Genomic DNA, 13,761 nt, shown 5'->3' with positions numbered 1-13,761 from the left:
ACCATTGAGGCTGGACAAGTCAAAGGACAAGAAACACTTCGGACATCTTCATCTTTTAACTTTTCAGGTCATTCTTGCTGAGATCATGTAATTAGTTTTAGTGTGTAAATTAAATCTTAAATGCACTCAGTTGACTAAAAGGAGATGGATCCCTGTTACCTCCTTACAGAATATGTGTTTTTGTTTTTGTTTTGTTTTATGGGCCTCTGATTCAGGCTCATGACTGCAGACAAAAAATACAATATGTGCCTGAAAAAAAAAAAAAAAAAAAAAAAGACAAAAGAATTTTATAACATTGAAACCTGAATAGCCTTTAATTCTTCAGTACATTTTATGTAAAACAGGTTGGGTTTTTGTTTCGTTTTGGGGTTTTTTTGCCATGTGCATTTGTTCACATTTGTAAATGACTTAATGGAATTCTCACTTTATGTTTATTTGTGTAATGTGTATAAAATGGGTTTGTGACTTAAGCATATTCATATATGGTCAGTGGTTACTTTAATATTGTACTGCTGCTGGTAACTTTTGATGTAGAACTTGCCTTTTGATGATAAAGTACCTCTAGGTTAGACAGGGAGGGAAGGCTCTTTGAAAAAAGTGAATGTTCTCCAATGTTTTCTTAACATATTTGCAGAAGCTTTCAAAAGGAGTTTCAGTCAAACCTCTTGGCAGTACAGTATTCTTGTATTTGTTAATGTCTGTGTGTAGGTACTGGTACCTTTTTTTTGTTTAAAATGTTTTTAAGTGTTGGCTTTAAAGTGAATTTATCTTTAGTATGATAGTAATATGAAAATTATAGGTTTTGTGTGCAGAGAATTTTTTTATAAAGTGCTTTGTAAAAAAAAAAAAATGTATTCTAGCTTTCGCGGTACATATGTGTGATAACTTTAATATCCATGACAGTTAAGTGCAATTATTTCATCACTCTAAAAATGCTATTTTTGTGTCGGTTACTGCAGGTGTTTTCATGTCTTTGCAAAGTGACACATTTTGATGCCTTCTTGATAAAGTGGTAGAATTTTTGTAGCTTTCTAGAAACTTTGTATTCATACAGTATCGATTGAAAATAAAGAAAATGAAAGTGTTTTGTGCATTTATCTGCATCTCTTACATCAATCTCTTTTTAAGGTTGGGTGCAACTTTCAAAAGCATTTTCCAAAGTAGCACAAGGCCAGGCTTGCAGAAACATCTGTGCACTTCCCTGAAGTGCAATGGACATCCAGCAGGATTTATAAAAGCCTGCAGGGATGGCAGTCAGGACTGGCACATCTGGAAGACGAGCTCAGCAAGAAGTCCATATGTGTTCTGGCATTTTATCAGCAAGAACAATGACTGCCTTGTGTATCTTCCTAAAGAAACGGTAGTGGAGTTTATTGAAACATCATTTAAACCATGCTGTTTTAATGGGAAAAGCCACCCATCCCCTTTTACTCCAGAAGTAGGAATGACCCATTCAAAATCTTACATTATAAATGGTATCAAATACATCACTGGCTTGACAATTTGAACTGACTGAGGAAGACAGAACTTATCTGAGGTTGAGGTGTTTCTTCTAGAAGGACACTGAGCACTGTGAGAACTGAGGTTCTAAAAAAGTGATATTCTTAAGAGACTATTTTCTAGTTTTTCTTCAACCATTTGCCCCTCAGCTAGCAGCTATACCTGATAGGAGGAGAGGATGAAACAAGAACAACTGGCCTGCCACATTCATAAAGTGAAACCACATAACTAGGAGAAAAAAAAAAAAAAAAGAGAGTAAGAGGAATATCCTGCATGAACTGAAATCAATGGGAACGTGACCAGGAGTTGGCAAAGGAAAAAAAAAATAATCTGTATACATCTGGCTCATCTTCTGCTTCAAAAGGAGAGCAGTGGCTTTTGAATAAACCACAGGCCCCTCCCGAACACCCCAATTCTCCTTTTGGGTGGCAGATGTTCCACTGCCATTTTTAAAATGCCAGCAGAGCACCCCCCATGTGCAAGATGAATGGGTCAAGAACAACATACAGACATGGTCTGTTTTAACCCTGTTTTCTTTGTTCCCCATTAAGTATATAGCTCTAGCCCTTTGAAGTGGGTTAGCTGTTTCAGAAGCAACCTGCTTCTTAATTAAGGTTCTGCTTCTTAATTAATTTAGGGTAAAACCCACAAATCTTCCACCTTTGGGAAAAATGTGATGCAGCATTTCAGGCTGGGAGTCCCTGGGTAACGTCACACCATTCATTTATTAACGAGCTGCCTTCAGCAGAAGCAACAGCCTCGCCCTGACCAACCACAATCTGGTTTATGGGAACATGGCAGCATGGTCAGGGAGTGAAGAAGACAGACCAGTTACTCCATGCCATTTCATCAAGACTAGAAGGATGAGCTCTAACTGGGCCATGGACTTTTCTGTGGGTTTGTTGGGTTTTTTTAAGATGCAGCCTATTTGATGCTACAAATAGAAGACATTTCATGCTGACAAACCCAAAAGGAGAGTTCAGAGCTAAGCAGCGTGTTAGCAGGCACCTCTGTTTCCCACACACAGCTCTAGCTGCTCATCCCAACTCTGACCTTTCACAGCCTTTCACTATTGTTGTCTGGGGCCCTTTGAGCAGAAACAGCTGAACAATCTGTTACACCAAACGGCAGTAGCTTAGCCATGCTCAGAAACAGTCATCTACCTTGTAGAGAGATGTGACACTTCATTGGTTAATGGTTGCAAATTGTTACGTGATTGCTGTTGTTTGTGAGAGCTAAAGCTGTGCTGGAAACACTTAAAAACTTGGTGGAGGTGGGAAGGGCAGGAGGGAGTGGGTAGAAAGACTGTAGTAGGAGTGAAGGGAAAAGCAAAATTGTAGAAACCCAGAGGCAAGTGACTGAAAAAAATGACTAGCAGGGTATTGGTTTTCAAATAAAATGAAAAGCTGAAGACTGAAAATAGTAGGAAGGAAGGAGGGAAAAGATATTTGAAGGCCACTATCATCAGTTGGAGGAGGAAGAACCAAGACAAAGGCTACAACAACACAGACAAACATTCACTTTCTAGCATCAGTGAATAAAATAATATAATTGCTTCTTTCCCCCCATATTGCTTATTAGCCCTTTCCAACTTTGGACCATATTCTCTTTGAGGGAAAGGGCTGATAGAGGCCTCCATTCTTATGTGCTCACTGTGAAGGATCAAAAACCTGAAAATCTCAGCAGCAAAGCACCCTGTAGCCTCTCTGAGAAATGGAGCTGTCAGCTTGGATTCAGTTAGAAAACAGGGTGAAAGAGAGAAAGTGAGCATGAGCAACAGCCAGAAGAATAACCAAAACAATCAGCTGAGCAAAGACATGAGTGCAAGTGACTAGTCTCCATTTATCTTGCACTGGTGATTTCTCAAGCCAGCTTCCTTCCATGTGTGGGGTTTGAATGCATGTGCAGGGTCCATTAGAGGTTGTGGTTGATGAATTTAAAAAATGTTGCTTTCTATCCTAGCGGTGAGAGCATAAACAGGTAACCTTGATGTTGTTATTATATTAAATTAGAGTAGAAAGTAAAAAAAAATAATAAAAAAATTCATAAGTCTGCTTTCAAACAGCTCTACCCACTGTTAGAGTATGTTAGCCACAGGGAGCAGTTTTGGAGGCTTAGGCATTATACCTTTTCCCCAACTGTGGTAAAGTCAGTGTCCCACTAAGGACATTGGTTGGGGCCGTCACAGCAAATGCTGCAGAAGCTGTGATTAATGTCTGCATGTCCCTTTTCATTCCTTTCACACAGTTAAAAAAAGGGATTAGTTCACTGCTCATGCTTACCTTGCAACGCACCTTTCTACCTTGCTATCTGGACCTGCAGCAAACACAGAATATGGCAGCAGCTTTCAGACTCAGCTCTGCTTGAACAGAGTTCTGAGCTGTATGTGTAGCTGACTTTCCCTGTGGATTAACAAACTACAAACTGATTATTTTTTTTCCTGCCCCAAGCATGTAAGTTTATTAGCCATATTTCCTTCTCATTTTTTTTTTAATTGGCAGAGCCCAAAGAATAAGAGCTTTTTCCAGACTTTTGAAAATTCCTTTCTGCTGAGATCGTATGTTCTCTACAGTGTTATCAGAGATTTTTTCCAAGATACTTCTTCTATTTTATCCTTTCACCTGTGATGTTGAACTTCCTCGTGAGCATTATACTTGGCAAAATGTACAGGAACAACATCGAGGATACAACCATTCCCTTCAGTAGACTTATAAGAACATTTCCTTTTTGATGCAGTTCTACATTATTGGAGGGAATAGAGGTGAGGAATCCCTGTATCTTCATGATCCTTGGCTTTTCCATTGGTTTTAAACTGGATCCACATATGACATATTTGGGCAACTAACCCTATTGCACACATACTACACCATTCCACCATCTCCCCAATGTGATGGCTTCATTGTAAAATACATGAATTGGTTTTACTATGACCATATAGTATTTTAAAGAGGATTTAATCTAAGCTTTTATCATCTGAGCACCATGATGAGTGGAAACTCGACAGTGCAGTTCACCTCCAGAGTACATAGCAATACTGTGGGAAACAGAACACTAGTCTCATCAGGGTTTGCATTGCCTTATCTCCCCCAGTAATCTCCTTTTTTGAGGGAAGTGGTGGTGAGTAATGCTTGGGAGGTGCCTCAAGACTCCCCAGTGATAGGCTCTGGATAAGCACAAAGGAGCAGGTTGATGTGGTGCAGTAAGGAGCAAACTCCAAACCTTTTGTTTCCTGCCCTCTTTCACCCATCTTCCAGCCAACAAAAGGACACAATGTCAGGTAGGCTGTGAACTAACACATGAACAGGGGAGTCTGAAGATCTGAGACCCTGCATTTTTTTAAGATATTTTCTCCACCTGCTCCCTTCTCTGAAAGGCTGTTACCTGACACTACAGTCACAGCCTCACAATTGCTCTTCACTCTGGGTGAGGCACCACAGGGCATCAGCTTACCCCTTTGTTTCCATGTAATCGAAACATCTTCCCGTGAAGAACATCCGTGCTGGAAGTGGCTGACAGAGCAAGTCTAAGGACACAAGAGTCATTGAGAGGAACCAAATAGGGCGGCCACAGGCAGACAGGCTCTCATGGGCCCTGCTTCAGGCCAGTGTGGTTTCTCACCTCGGGAGGAGGTGGGAAATGAGCTGAGTATCCCTGCAAATTGTAGCTGGAGAAAGTTAGCTTGAAGGTACCTGAATACCAAAGGAAAGGAAGCATTAGCCATGGGGATTAGCCATGATTTGAAGATGAATTTGATGAGCAGGAGATAGGTTAAAGGCTATTTCAGAGAACTGGTACAGAAGTCTTTTCTACCACCTCTGGTCAGATACATGAAAGAGCAGAGTCAAAAGTCAATGTTAATCTGCTGGAGGCAGCCGGAAAAGTATCAAAGAAAGAGATTAACACAGAGAGCCAGATTGAAGCAAGCACACAGGTTGTTCATTACCATCAATTCATATAAATATGACAAATAACCTGGAAGGGAACCACTGAGTGGTTGAAGGGGAGAAGAACATCAGACAATCTCTGAAATACTGAAAGAACAGGTATGGAGCCCTGTGTGTTTAGGTGGCTGGATAGCTGTAAGTGACCACTGCCAACGTCAGAAGCTACTGCACAAATTAGGCTTGCTTGGGTGTGCCTGTGAGATGCATGGGAAAGTTGTGGATGCAGCAGTACACAGATTTACAGATAAGAAAGATCTGGGAGGGGGTGGAGAGTTCAAGATCAGGGCTGCCCACAGGTTCCCTGTGAGGGAGGCAGATGGGAGGTTGAGGGGAGCAAGGAGATAAAAGCCATGGAGATGGAGTTGCACAGTACGGACCTGTGAAGTGGTCTGTCAACTCCAGCAACTAGCTCTTCCTTACTAGAAGAGTATGTGGTGGAAGAAGGCAGTGTGGTGTGCTTGTGTCTGCAAAACAGGGGGAACAGGGACTAAAAAACTCTCTCCAAACACACACTCATGGCTGAAAAAACAACACATCATCTGGAGGGCATTTTTGGCTGCCTGTTGACAAGACAGACAAGTATTTATACATACAAGATGGTCACGATTACAAAGAAGATCTATGGACATTGATACCTGCAAAATATAATTTAGAAATCTCTGCGGTGTGGGTGGTTTGTTACGTTCACAGTCCCCAAACAACAGGCATGTAATAATGTAATGGGGCATGGGAGGGGGGAGTCCAGTTTCCTTAACAAACAGAAAAATAATTCTTCTGTATAATAGTTAAGTTTTCTGTTCAAAGGTTAAACACAAAGATGCTGTTCAGCCATTAGAAAAGTACCTGATGAGAAGATGGGGCTCTGGGCTCAGAAAACATGCTGCTCCACTTTGCTGAAAACTGGGAAAGAGCCTCAGTACTGAGAGCATACACAGCACCACTTCATATAGGAAATGCCAGGCATACAGAGAGGCCTGGGCAAGAGGCAAAGGAGTAGAAACTTCTCTGTTAGTAAGTGAACAAAAAAGCTTGAAAGTCCAACCAAGATACAACGCAAAATGTCTTCAAGAGAAACATTCATTCCTACTCCCTTCCATTTCAAGATTGTATCAATCACTACAGTCATTGAATTTAAGCCTCCATATGATGACAAAGTTCAGTTTTGTGCTTATACAAAGTATTGTTTGGTGATCTGAAAAGGTTGCTCAGCTGGGAGACCTGGAGGCTTATACATGTTCCACATCTTCTCCTCAGACCCTCCACCGAAGTGGCCTAAATCTTTGGGGTTGCCCAAGAGAAGGATATGGCCTGAAGACAACAGCTAAGTCCTGCAGGATTCTGGTGCTTGCTGCTGCAACGCAGCCTGATGTAGAGCATGGGGTGGTAGGGAGTCTCATGAGGCTTTGCTGACGTCATTTCATGACTGCAGCATGTCTCAATCTGTTTACCTGCAAGTACTAGGTATAATCAGGTTAGATAAGACCATTACCATGGTACGTAACCTTTGGACTTTGGCTTGAGGCTTCTACTTTCCCTTCTGGAGAGAGCACATCGTATTTCACTGTCTATTTTATTTCTTTCTCCTTTATTACAGTTGTGTTCAGTACCCTACACGGATTGATTTTCCTGGAGGCACAAACAAGCAGATAGAATCTAGAGGATGTTTAAATAAAGGGAATCATTGTAAATGGTCTTTGAATTAATAAATATATATAAAGATAAATAAGAAACACAGCGATATATAGGACATACAGGTAGTAAAAACAAATCATGACCCATCATCTGTCCAGTGTGCCTTGTTTATGTGTGCACGCAATGCTAGGATATCCTGGAAAGCAATAGGTCTTTGTTGTACATCTTTCTGGAGACACTTGTGATCCCAGCTGGAACACAGGAAAGTTTCCACAATCTTAAGAGAGTGAAGAATAGGTCCCTAGATAATACATTGTGCCTAATAGCAAGAGTTTACCCTAAAAGAATACTAAAAGGCAGTCTACCTTCTCAACTAACTGAATTTGAGCTGACAGAACATGCACTTCCACTGTAGCCCCTACTAATTAGCACAAGATAAAAGAACTACCAATTTAAACATGCTGGTGACCTGCAGACAGAGGGGGTCACTGTGTTTTTTTAACAGAAACTTCTCACCTCTCTTTCTCCCTCCCATATTCCTGCCAGCCACCTTTGATCTGCTGTAAATCTTGAAGATCATCTCCTTTTTACTTTCTGGATCTGTGTTTAGAAAGAACAGCTGCAGCATTCATCATTAAAAACTATGAACAGCAACTCCCCCTGAGTCTCCAACGAAAATGGGCTGATCCTTTCCTGCCTAATTAAGAGTATGAAAAGGATCCTAAGCACAAGGTGAGTAGGACTTGGTAAGATACTTGGTTTTCTCTAGTGCACAGTCTGAATATATAATTAGGAATCTATTCATCAACATATAATAACCACAAAGGTCAGAAAGATATGATCCACCTGAACAACTACTACAAAAAAACACCTGTTCATCTGCCTCCCCTTTCTCACTATGGTCTGGTTTGGCCATACAGTTTGGTACTTGGGAACAGTTTGTATCTACTACCTTAGTCTATATGTATTTTTTGGAAACTACTGTACAAGCAAATGTAATGCATTGTCTTTTCCATTCTCTTCCAAATCTCTCCCCTGTACCAGCAGCATCTTACCTGTCAATTTCAGTTGCTAAACCAACTAAATATCAGCCCAAATCTCTGCTGAAAAGAAGGAAAACTGTACCAGTTACTGTAACATATTGGTTTCTTGGCTTCAGCTGAGACAGCAAAGTTAACATTAAAAAAAAACACCAAACAGAACAACACTCTAATTACTAGTTCTAGTTTAAGTTGATTGCTTATTTCTCTGTAGTTCTTCACAACACTGCCAATACAGGGGGCCATATATTCTCTCAGCTTAGTTCCGAATTCTCTTTTGGCTGGTCTATGTTATACCCTGTATTACACGGCACATAAAATAATATAGGTCCTGTCTCTCCTGGAAACCTCTGTGTACATAAAATAATATAGGTCCTGTCTCTCCTGGAAACCTCTGTGTACCTCTGGAGTAGTACAAACAGAAACTTACAAGCACCGATTTACTTGCAGCCTTGCTTTCAACTACTGTTGAAGCTAGGTCACTGGAGGCAGATTTTAGTCAGTCAGACTATCCTAGTGTCCCTCTGAAGAAGATCAAAACCAAAGGCTGCAGATATTGGCCTTGCAAGAGCTGCTCAGTGGCTTTGCCAGTGCAGGAATACAGCTGTGCCGTGAGACACTGGCATGAGATGGTTTAAAAGCTGAGTGAGGCACCTCAATTGAATTACACAGTTCAAGGGAAACTAAGACTACTAAGCATATAGGAACCATCTGACTCTCCACAGAAAAGTTATTACTCAAAAGGCTTTTGTGCTTACAAAATAATCTGATCTCTGGTTACTGCAAAATGGTTTTCCTTCTCTCTTTGAACTGAATTTCAATGTGTCCTTGCATGAAGAACATAATGAAGTACATGCCTACGGCAAGTGCTGTCTAAAGCACTGTCATTTATTCCTAGAGACACTTCCAGGAAACACGAAGCTGCAGTATAAAGCACCTCTGGTTTTATCAGACTCCCTCTTTTGCATCACCTTTTGCTCACGGGGTGACACTTGGCTAGACAGGATTTAGCACAAACACAGCCCAACAGGTCTCCCCCTCTCAGCCAGGCAGGTGAGAGTCGTGCCTCACTGGAAGGCAGACGTGACAGGGCCTGTAACCTGAACGCAGGGCACAGCATTTTAGGAGAACTGTGAGTTACAAATTCAAAGATCAACTCCTTCAGTCCCCCAAGGTGTGCCTTTAAACAGGCAGAGATAACTACCAAAGAGACAGGCCCCACTGTTGTAGTCAATGCTGTAAGAAATATAACTATCCAAGCTATAGAACAAAAGCTGATGCGGTTTTATATTCCTGTTCAAAAATCTCAGCCTCAGGGAAGTGGGACATTTGAAAGTGATTATCAGGCACACAGCTCATTCTCAGGGTGGCTGGTGACTCACCGCGGGCATTTCTTTTGGAGCCTGAACAAAGTCTCACAAGTCAAATACAAAGTGGCATTTTAGTCTCTTTCTGAAGTGCTGTCCAAAAGGGCCTTTCATGTTACACACCTTCCACATTACTGGCGGGCTAGATACAGAAAGCTGTCCCGGCCCAGTGGTACCAGGCCACTCCAGACAGGGTGGCAGCAGCGCGGGGCAGCTTGCCCAGGGGGCCAGACTCTCATTAGCATCCCTTAGTCACTCGTGTGAGATCTCTGACACTCCACCCTGAGGCCCAGGGGGGCAGCTCTGTATTTCCAGCTCTGCCTTTACTGAATAACTCAGCTAACAGCATCAGATGAAGCAGTGATTTTCTGATGTTTGGCCAAGCTATTAACATTGTCATTCTAGCACATTTTAACAAGTACAGACAGGTCTGGGCATTAGTCATATTTATACAGGCAGGTTTTTTTCTTTCTTTCTTTTTTCCTTTTCTATCTTATCCATTTTAATGGTCTTCAAAGCCTTCAGTGGAAACAGATGTGTGAATGTTGTAAGAATACATTGCTAAATCAAGGCGCTTTTTTTTTTTACTTTTGACATACAACTTTTTCAAATGACACTACAGGCAGAGGGAACAACTGCCCTGCATTGAGGAAAGCTCCACGTATGCACACCTTATTCTCCAGAGTACAATCTCCAAATGAGTGCTAGTAGCTTTGGCAGTACAACGGAAAGCACAAGCTTTTCAATACTTTACCACATCTTCACTGGTCAACAGGTGGCTGTAGCACCATTAACTGTATCCTGGAGATGACCCTTCTGGTACTTGAATACTTCAGAGGCATGTCTGTATTTTTCTGTGACTTTTCTGAGCTGAAATTCAGCCTGCAATCCTCAGCAAGGCTGTGAACACCCAAAGGTTTGTTTCAAAGAAGTTCACAGCATGAAAACCTTACATGTCTCCTAGACCTGAATTAAAGGGTGGTATAAAAAGAGTTTCTGGAGAAACTCTCACAGTGAGCTCTGTTTCTTAGCAAAGTATTGGGCCACTACTATTGGGCCCTTGCCTATAGCAGCTGTTTGTGTAACAAGTGCTTCAAGTATGTGTGAGTGGTGAGACACTGCAACAGGTTGCCCAGAGAGGTGGAGGAAGCCCCACCCTTGGAAGTTTTCAAGGCCAGGCTGGATGGGGCTCTGAGCAACCTGATCCAGTGGGAGGTGTCCCTGCCCATGGCAGGGGGGTTGGAAGTAGATGATCTTTACAGTCCCTTCCAACCCAAACCATTCTATGATTCCAAGTAATACAACAAAATACCCCGTGTCCTCCCTTTGTGCAAGTCAGACTGACTTGCAGTCTGGGATATGCTTCTTCATGGCTCCTGTGAATATTAAGCTATTTTTACAAAGAAGAGGAATGGGGGACAACCGGGCGGTGAAGTTGTTACCAGCACTGGTCACTCCTGCTGTGCGACTAGTTCCTGCCGAGCAGCCCAGATAGCAGACAGGGGCTGCAGGCTCCGAGCTGGGAGCTGAGCAGGGCAAGTCGCCTGCTCCTTTGTGGCCCACCAGGCTGCAGCCAACGCGACAGCAGGGCCCGCACTCGGCGGAGCAACAGATTGCAAAGCATCCGGCGAGAGTGGGGCCACCCTTATGTGGCAAAATGTGCTGGGGCAGGACGAGAGGAGCTGCCTGCTGCGGCGCGGCGGAGCAGATTGCAGAGCATTAGCGCTGGTGACAACAGGGCACTCATTGTGTGGGACAACAAGTCACACAGAGAATGTGCGAAGCGATTGGTTGGGCCCACTTAACATATGCACAGCAGAGTGACATATGGCAATTGGTGACTTTCCTGCCAGAGATGCTGAAAGGCTTTGTTTCGGTACAGTGCGTGGTGCAGCTCCAGCACAGTGTTCCCCTTCGGCGGGGAGCGGTCTGAGTGCCAGCAGCTCTTCCCCCTCCTCCAGGCACTGCAGAGTCCCGGTGCCGCGAGGGTTTCTAGCTGTGCTGAGCAGACCTGCTGTTACTGAAACCCTCCCCACCAGCCAAAGCCTGGGGCGTGCTGAGAAATACGTTTAATGTGAAAACATGACCGAGTTGGACTCTCATTTCCACTGCTTGTGCCCTTGGGTTTCTATTCACACATATATAATATTGCAGCCTGAAACAAACTATTTCTCAGTGTTTACATTTTCATTAGGACCATTGTTTTCAATAGTTTCTGCCTATTAACAATATAAACAGATAAACAGATTACGATAGTGATTGATAGTTTTGGGGGTTTTTTTAAACTCTGTTAAAGCAACTAAGTTAAATGGAGGTTAAAAAGGACAAAGCAAAATTAAGCTTTCCTGGCCATGCCATGGGACTGAGACAAAATGGAAAAGAGGTTCTATCAGCTTGCTCGTGCAGGAAAAATCAGAGACTCAGAATAGTGTGGATTGGAAGGGACCTTAAAGATCATCTAGTTCCAACCCCCCCTGCATGTGTAGAGGAAGATTTTGAAATACAGAGGAAGATTTTGACATCCCAGCACAGCCTGTCACTGTGCTCGCCTGTGCAGAGCCATGAGATGAGAGCTGTTTGGTAACTACAGCACCAGGCTAGGGCTAAGACTCTTATCACTCTTATCTCTGCCACTGACCACCTGCGTGACTACTGGCAAACCACTTCAGCCCAACATGCCTCACAGATCTGATGCTTATCCCAGTGCACTGCTTTGCAATTGCCTGCTGGCTGCAGAGTGGAAGTGGAATTACCTGCTGACCTTGTAACACTGAGTAACTTCACACGGGCCACAGAAGACTCATTAGACAGTAACAGCATCCACTAAGCTGAGGACACGGGGGTCAAAACCTTTGCATCTTATTCCCTAGTGCTGGCATTATTAGTCTTTGCTCACTTGTAATTTCATGCATTTCCATAGTGAAGAGGAATCAAAATCCACATAAATTTAAAACACTTTGTATACAGTCAGAGTCAGGGGTCAAGCAACCAAAGCCAGTTGATAATTAAGTGCCACCACTTGCAATGGGATGGGAGTTGATACAGACTCTGTCCCCTCCTCAGATTTCTGCTTGACGAGACTATGAGGTGTAGAACAAGCGTGGGACATGGAGTTGGCAGCCATTGCCTCCTCCCAGAAGAGAGCAGCTTGAGAGCTGCCCAGCTGAGAGCTGTTTTCTTTGCTTTATGCTCCTTTTGTTTTTTAAGAGCTAGTGAGGGAGACACGTTGCTTCAAACTAGGGCTGTGGAGTAGCCACACTCCGAGGGACATGAGTTGCTACTACCGTTTGCAGAAGCAAAGGGTGAAGTGACAACCATGAGTGTTGAGAACACTGCATATAACTGGCTTTACACCTACAAATCCTCACTGTACCCAGAGATCACCAGAGGACTGAGCTATGCTGGCTCTACAGTCCTCAAACTCATTTGCTGCTGTGGTCCTCAGTGGATCCCTGAGTTGCTGTATTTCTATGCGGAAATATGAGCAAGTGCAATAAGTCTGGCTAGTTCTGACTGCATTATATTTACTCTGCAAGCACCAACCATCTGTGCAGCAACTGTTCAATACATCCAAGGCTGCATCACATCCTCTGGATCTGCACCGTGGGGTTGGTGCACACATTTGCAGCACTCGGCTGGTACCTCTGGCTGACTGGCTGGCTCATCACTCAAACTACTGTTTCACACCCTGTTGTAGCAAAGCCTCAGACAAACAGCCTCAACACTCAAACTTGGCCTGGAAAACAGTCGTGCTGGGAAACAACACAAGATATATTCGGGGAAACCCGGATTTTCCGTAGTCCTATCTCTGCGGCATTGAGAGCAACCTGAAGGGATCACAACAACTGACACGAAGAATTTAACCTTGCTAGTAGCTCCCTCTGCAGCCCGATTTTCAGCACCCAGACCTTGGCACGCCTTTTTTAGACAAACATCTATTTAACTGCAACTCACAGCTGGAAAAACCTTCTGGGAATGAACGGAGCCATCCTTGGAAATCTGTGCCCCCTTCTCCTCATCAGGTTATGAGCTTGTCTCCCGCTTTCCAGCGCCCCAGGGTGGCAGGTAACCAACCCCGGGATCCAGGCTGAAAAGCAGTCGGGCTTTCCATTTCAAATCGTGTCACTGGAAAAAATGTCACATCAAAAGCTTCCGAACAAGGTGGTAAACAAGGAGGTGATCCCGGAATTTCCCGGGATAACGGAGGGCCACGCGACCTCCGCAGCGCTTCCTCCTCGTTCCCCCTAGAGGACAAAAACCCACGCCCGGGGCAGTTCC

Source organism: Chaetura pelagica, unplaced genomic scaffold (assembly GCF_000747805.2).
Source record: "Chaetura pelagica isolate M959 unplaced genomic scaffold, ChaPel_1.0 scaffold153, whole genome shotgun sequence".
Lineage (NCBI taxonomy): Eukaryota > Metazoa > Chordata > Aves > Apodiformes > Apodidae > Chaetura > Chaetura pelagica.
This window is presented reverse-complemented; position numbering follows the sequence as displayed.